This window comes from Ochotona curzoniae, unplaced genomic scaffold (genome assembly GCF_017591425.1).
Source record: "Ochotona curzoniae isolate NIBS_2020 unplaced genomic scaffold, NIBS_Ocur_1.0 contig_2599, whole genome shotgun sequence".
NCBI lineage: Eukaryota > Metazoa > Chordata > Mammalia > Lagomorpha > Ochotonidae > Ochotona > Ochotona curzoniae.
Window position 1 is genome coordinate 14,753,332 of NW_024465520.1, and position 7,019 is coordinate 14,760,350.

At 46.4% G+C, this 7,019-nt stretch overlaps 1 protein-coding gene across 2 annotated transcripts in view; it reads right to left on the minus strand.

Moving 5' to 3' along the window:
- IFT80 (intraflagellar transport 80) overlaps positions 1 to 6,669 on the minus strand; it is a 100,896-nt gene extending 94,227 nt beyond the window's left edge. The window contains exon 1 of one of the 2 annotated variants that reach the window (XM_040974880.1): positions 6,507 to 6,669. The gene's annotated coding sequence lies outside the window, so the exon portion shown is untranslated. Of the gene's footprint in view, positions 1 to 6,273; positions 6,404 to 6,506 lie in introns of those variants that run through there. The other variant, XM_040974881.1, reaches the window with a different exon arrangement.
- Between the last annotated feature and the right edge of the window lie 350 nt (positions 6,670 to 7,019).

A 7,019-nucleotide genomic window follows, 5' to 3' on the forward strand; every position in this document is an offset into this window, starting at 1 on the left:
TATCAGTACCTGCTCTGGGGTTCTTTATGCCTCAGCTCATACAGAGGAAAAGGTTCAAGATGTTATATCTCATTGCCTTCAGGCTTTTGCAGCCTGGGGTGTCCCCCAATGTTATAAGACTGATAATGGACCTGCCTATACAGCCAAAGCATTTGATAAGTATTGTTCTGAATTTGCGATTAAACACTCCACTGGCACCCTATATAATCCCACGGGCCAGGCTGTGGTAGAGCGTGCCCATACAACTCTCAAAGCATTATTAATAAAACAAAAAGGGGGAGTAAGAGCCACCCTATATCCCAATAGTCCTAAACATCAATTGGCTTTAGTTACTTATATTTTTAATTTTTTGATTTTGGATTTGGATGGCCGTTCTGCTGCCGAACACCACGCTGTTGGCGCAGGCCCCTGCAAAGATTGGGTGATGTGGAAGGATGTTTTAACAAAACAATGGATGGGCCCACATCCTGTCTTACAACAGATGCGAGGAGCGGTTTGTGTTTTTCCGCAGGATTCTGACGGACCGGTGTGGGTGCCAGAACGTTTGACGCGAGTGATAAGAAAGCCGGAGCAAGATGAACCTGTGGATGTGGTGGATGCTGACCAGTCTGATGTTCATTCAGATACCGAGAGGAGACAGCCAGAATCTCCAGCTATAACTGCACTATAAAAGGGGTGCAGCAAATATTGCCTTGCTATCTAGGGCCTTGGAAATGGCCCCCAGAATGGACTGGCTGTCAAAGTACTGTGACTCCTAGAAGAGTAGCACCTGGTCTTGCTGTGACCAATTTATTTCCTACCTGTTCAAATTCTGACTTTGTGGGGTATAACTATACATATGGTAACCCTGTTCAATCTGTTTCTGCTCAGTCTTGGAATGTCTAGGTACTTTGCACTAGTAAGGGTGGGTGTTCAGATATATCAGCTTTTGCATTTATGGATAAGGTAGTGATAAAAAATTGTAATTATTGTAGTAATAGTTCTAGAATATGGGAAGATGTTAAAGTTAATTGCAGTCATGATGTTATCTATAATGCTACTTATGTATGTGTATAAGCTCCATTTATGTTTATTGTTTCTATGAGTGCTAATATTACCCTTTTGAATTGCTCTGTAGTTAAGTGAGTCCTTAACCAGTGTTGGAATGGCTCTGGCACTGTGGTGCTGGTACACATTCCACAACTTATTTCCATCATATGGGGACCTCCTGTGTGCTTAGTCTACCTGGAATGTGTGTCACTCCCTCTATTGTTGCCAATGGTTGCCGAGCACTGAATTTGTCCAGAGAGTTATCCGCTATGCTATCACCTAATACAAGCTGGTCCATACAATTTGATAATTTGACATAGGAACTAAGATCCCAAACTACAGCCATAAATAGCACCAAAGCAGAGATTGCCACGGTAAAGCAATGGACAAATTGGATTCTAAAGGATCTTTCCTTTGCACGCCAATGGGCCGGTATAGTAGGCCTAGGCCTTATCTTATTAATTATCATTCTTTGGGGTCTGTGGATGCTTCATCTTCGAGCACAGTGTCAGCAGCAGCAATAGCGGCTGCTAGTGCAAGCTGTGCTTACCCTTCACAACAGAGAATCCCCAGAAGTCTGGCTAGGCATGCTGGACCGGTAGCCAGAGACGGGTAAGTGTCCGATACGGCTTCACCAACCTAAGACAGGCGCCACGTTCCTAGCCACGTGGTTAGCCCATGACAGGTAAGGGGAGCCCGAACTCGAAACACCTAAAACAGGCACGGTCCCTTGCTTAATAAAACAAAAAGGGGGAGCTGTTGGGGGCACTGACAATTTCCTGCCCTGTGATTGGCCCTTTGCCCTGATTGGTGTGCCTTGGTTATCTTTAAGCTGATTGGACAGGTTTGACAGATAAGTGGGGGGGCGTCGCGGGGGAGGGGCTTCAGCATAATGGAATTAACGGACATAACGGTTTTTAATGGAAGATCGGAATAAAGAGCCTCAGAGACTCTCTCAAGTGTCGGGTGATCTCTTCCACGGGACGGGAGACGCCATACTCGCCTTGAATGGGCCAGGATCCCATATGAGTGCCGGTTCTAATCGCAGCAGCTCCACTTCCCATCTGGCTCCCTGCCTGTGTCCTGGGAAAGCAGTCCAGGACAGCCAAAGCCTTGGGACCCTGCACCCGTGTGGGAGACCTGGAAAGAAGTTCCTGGTTCCTGGCTTGGGATCGGTGCAGTGAATCATCGGACGGAAGATCTTCTGTGTCTCTCCTCTCTGTACATCTGCCTTTCCAATAAAATACATAAATCTTTGGAAAAAAAGTTGTTATCATGCAAAAAAAAAAATTAGAACCTACTAGCATTTCTTTTTTTAGAAAAACGATTTATTTTTACTGAAAGATTTACAGAGAGAAGGAAAACGAGAGATAAAAACGTTCAGTCCAGAGCTGAGCCTGTCTGAAACCAGGAGCCAGGAGTCTCTTCCAGGTCTCACATATGTAGGGTTCCAAGGCTTTGGGTCATCCTCGACTGCTTTCCCAGGCCACAAACAGGGAGCTGGACAGGAGGCAAAGCAGCAGGGACACAAACCAGTGTCCATACGGAATTCCAGTATGTGCAAGGCAAGACTTAGCCACTGAGCCATCGCACTGAGCCTCTCAGTTCATCAGCCAAGAGCCTCTTCCAGGTCTCAAGGCAGGTGCAGGAGCCCAAGCACTTGGGCCATCTTCTGTATCCGTTCCAGGCATACTGCAGAAATGAGGACTGGAAGTGGACCAGCTGGGATGCTAACTGCCATTGGCATTGCAGAGAATGACTCAAGGCCTTTTGCCACCACGCCTTCCCTTATGGGACTTTCACTGGCAAGAATATTCTTTTCTATCTGTACTAAGTCTATGTCAAGTGTATTAACATTGAAAAATATTATCTAATTGTTTATATATTACTTACATAAAGTCATGCTTATTACTTTTTGTGTATTAATACCTAATCCATCCAAATATTTACAATCACAATATTTTTAAGCATTTACTCAAAAGATTAATTTCAGACTTCTAATTTCAATTAGAAGAGAGAAAAACGTTGTTCAAAACTCAATCAGCACTTACAGAACTGCAAAAGAGACTTGTAACTAATCTCAATTTTTCTCTTTGAACTTGTTTCTTCTGGCAAAAAAGTGAAGTTTCCCTCCTCACAGTGCCTGAAATCGCGCAAAGGTTTGTTAGCAAATGACTTCATTTCTATTTATTTACTTGAGAGTCAGAGACAGGGCCAGAGTCTCCCTGGTCCACTCCCCAGATGCCTGTAATGGCAAAAGTTGGGTCGGGCCAAAGCCAGAAGCAGGAATTCAATCCACGTCTCCCACCAGGGTGCCAAGAACCCGAACACTTGGACCATCAGTCCTACTTCCAGGTGTGCACTAACAGGAAGCTGAAGTCAGGAGCAGAGCTAAGTATCAAACACAGGCGAGCCAAGAACGCAGGCAGCTTAACCCACATCTTCACCTCTAGGTCAAAGGTGCACCCTGGTGGGTGCAGTTCTACCAGGAAATCAGACGGTCATATTTTATAAAATGATTATAATGCAGGCCTTTCCAAGTAGACGAGACTTTCCTTACAATCAAACTCTGGGAATTACACCAAGCATGTGCAAAGATCAACCAGTCTTTATTTCTGGCAATCTTAACATCTCAGAAGCCACACGGAGGCTGAGGTGCTTTGCCTAGCAGTGAAGACACTGATTAAATACCTGTGTCCTGCACCAGACCACGGGCTCTGACGCTCCTCTGGCTTCACAGCAGCCTCCCACTGACGCAGACCTCGGCAGCAAAGGTCCCCGCCACGCACTCACCTGGACTGAGTCCCCTGACCTAGGTTTCAGCCCTGTGAGGGTCACTGCCAGCTTTTAGGAAATAACCAGCAACTGATAGCACACGCTCTCTTTTTCTCTCTATTCCTGAGTGCTTTAGTTCATTGTATATATAAATACCCAATTTTACAGCTATTAAAACCTTTTCTTCATCAAAGATCCAGGCTTAAGTCTGTTTTTGAAAATGCTGCTCTTAGTGGGGCATAGTTAGGTTCCAATGAATGTATGGGCACTAATCCCACTTATTGATTTTTTGAAACTACATAACTTTTTCGTGAGTCATTACGACCCTCTATATTGCCAACAATCAGCCAAGGCAGTAAAACCACAATTATCTGTGACTTGCTCTTCTCACCCCTCATTATTAATGCAAGGATTCACAAAGATTACTATCTTTTTGAAATGTTTATACTATCTTTTTAAAAGATTTATTTATTTTTATTGGAAAGTCAGATTTACAGTGAGAAGGACAGACAGAGGAAGATCTTCCATCGGCTGGCTCACTCCCCAAGTGGCCACAACAACTAGAGCTGAGCTGATCTGAAGCCAGGAGCTTCTTCAGGATCTCCCACATGGGTACAGGGACCCAAGGCTTTGGGCCATCCTCTATGTCTTTCCAGGCCATAAGCAGGGAGCTGGAAGTGGAACAGCTGGGATACAAAACGGCATACATAAGGGATCCCAGTGCTTGCAAGGAAAGGACTTTAGCCACTATGCTACTGCGTCAGGCCCCAAAGTGTTTATACTCTTAATTATCAAAACATACAAAGCTATTCAAATGTTCGTTCCAAAATATGTCTTTTCTCTGCCCTACCGTATAGTTCCTGCTCACCTTCCACATGGAGTACTGCACAGTCACAACCTAAAGCCATGACTCTTCTCAGTCCCTTCCCTTCAACCTGTCACTGCCTCTAATGATTAATCCTACTTTACCAGGTCATTCTTTGACTAAGAATGCTTCTAATGGTTGTCTCCTCCATGTCATATTGAAAATCCTTGATTTAGTTTCCAAGATCCTTCATCAACTACCTTCCTGTAACCCGACATCCTATTATTCAGCTTTACCACATACCCTATTGAGGTCAATGTCACGAATAGAGCAACATCAAATGCTTACTGGGTATGCACCAGATTGTAGGAGGACACTGTGACGCTAGAGGGTCAGCGAGCAGGATTACAGTTGATTGGAACAACCGAATGGCCGCCTTTTGTACACCTGATTGGGATATCATTTGAATGAGAACAGTTGAGTGACAGCATGTGTGTGAGAACACTTGGTGGAATATACAAAACAAAAGGAGTTCCAAACAAAAGCATGGAAACCGTTACTGGGTACTGACACCAGATGAGCAATCACAGATAATTCTGTATGTTGATTTCCTGTTCTCCAAACTGTTGATAAACTGAGCAAACTGTCAAATACATACCAGGTAAAAAAAGATGAGATTTTACTCTTTATGTTCCATCTTGCTATTATATTGTGTTCTGTTCCCCAACTAAACACTCAATTTGGTCTATCCTTTGCTTTTTTATAGTTGCTATCTCTCTAATTCAGCTTTTGTCGGGCTTTACAATCTTTCAAAACACAAGATTCCAGAAGGCACCAGAGAGAGACTCCATCTTCGTGATATGCCTACTAGCCAAAACTCATTGAGCTTGATCTTCTACAGTCTACCTTCCAAAAACAATTCTTTTCTTCAACTTCAAATATAAAACTTCATTATAATACTGAGTCAACCAGGCCAGTCTCCCCCCCAATTCTTACTGCAGCTAGCTCTGGACCCAATCAGGGATTCTTGCCTACTGTGGGGGGTCAAGACCAAGTTTGAGAATCTGACGAAGCTTATGGACAAACCACTTCCCCGGAAAAATTCACAAGCACATGAAATTCTGGACACAATTTCATAAGAGTTATGAACGCTGACGCCCAATCATCTATTATTGGAAATAGAGTACAGCCCAATCATCCATCCAGGTTAAAAATCCGCTAAAAATAAGTTTTCCAAGAGTGGGGATTATTGTACTTGCGGATTACGCCCTGTACAGTACAACATACACAAAAGCTATGTAGAAATATTTGCTAATTAATAAGTTCTTCATAAACATAATGAGACAACTGGCAGTCTTTTCTTCCATAGTAACACTAATGAGCTAATATCAACAACCCAAAAATCCTGACTCTGCCATTCACGTGTGGACTATCCGCTCATTCCCTAACCCGGATCTTCTCCCCGCGGTCCCCCTGCCCACTTCAAAATCAGGGCTGCCTCCTGAGCGCCCCAACAGTCGCACCCAGAACCTCACTAGATCCAGGCAGGCAAAAAACAACTGATGCTCCAAAGGCACACCCCTCCTAGGCAGTAAGGCGGCACCCAGCGACGGCCACTGCTTTCAAAGCCGTCCCTCACCCCATCCAGAGCGGAAGGGATTTACCTCAGGCTGCAGGAGAGAGGAGGCGATGGCCTTCACAGAGCTGGGACCAGTTGCCAAGAAGCCTCCCGACCTCCCCGTCACCATAGCGACTTCCAAGAGCCACAGAGCCTCCCTCTTCTCGCGATACTTCGCGGCTGGCGTCATCCGAGCGGGCCTCGAAGCCCGCTCCTCAAAGCCCGCCCTCTCCTGCAGGGGACCTGTGGCCTGAGCCCCGCCCCCGCCGCGGGCCGCACCGTAACCCGTGTCTTTTTCCTGCCTCACAAAACTCAAGCAATTTGTTGAAAAAGCTTCCAGAACGTTGCCACTGCCGCAGACCACAGAGAAAACATTCCTTCGCTTTCCTTCGTGGAGTAGCAGAGACGTCCCCTCCCACCCGAGTCCGGCGGGGCGCGCACGCATGCGCGTGAGCCACCCGAAGATGGCGGGGGGGGGGGGGAACGGCCGCACTTTTTTTTTTTTTTTCAAATTGGGGGTTCCCAGAATCCACTGCGCGCGTTTGTAACGAATTTCCGTTCGAGTTTGTATTTTAGGCGCCATTTTCGAGTGAAGGACCCGGAGCCGAGGCAGCGGTAGGAGCGGAGTGTGTGTGTGTGGTGTGTGCGCGGCGGGGTGACGGGCGGGAGGCCTGCTCGCCGTCCGCAGCCCGGGGCGAGGCGGGCCGCCCCTCGGCCGAGGGCTCGTCCTTCTCCCGGCGCGGCTGTCAGCCCGGCACTTCCTGTCCGGCCGCGGGCGCCTGAGGGGAGCGG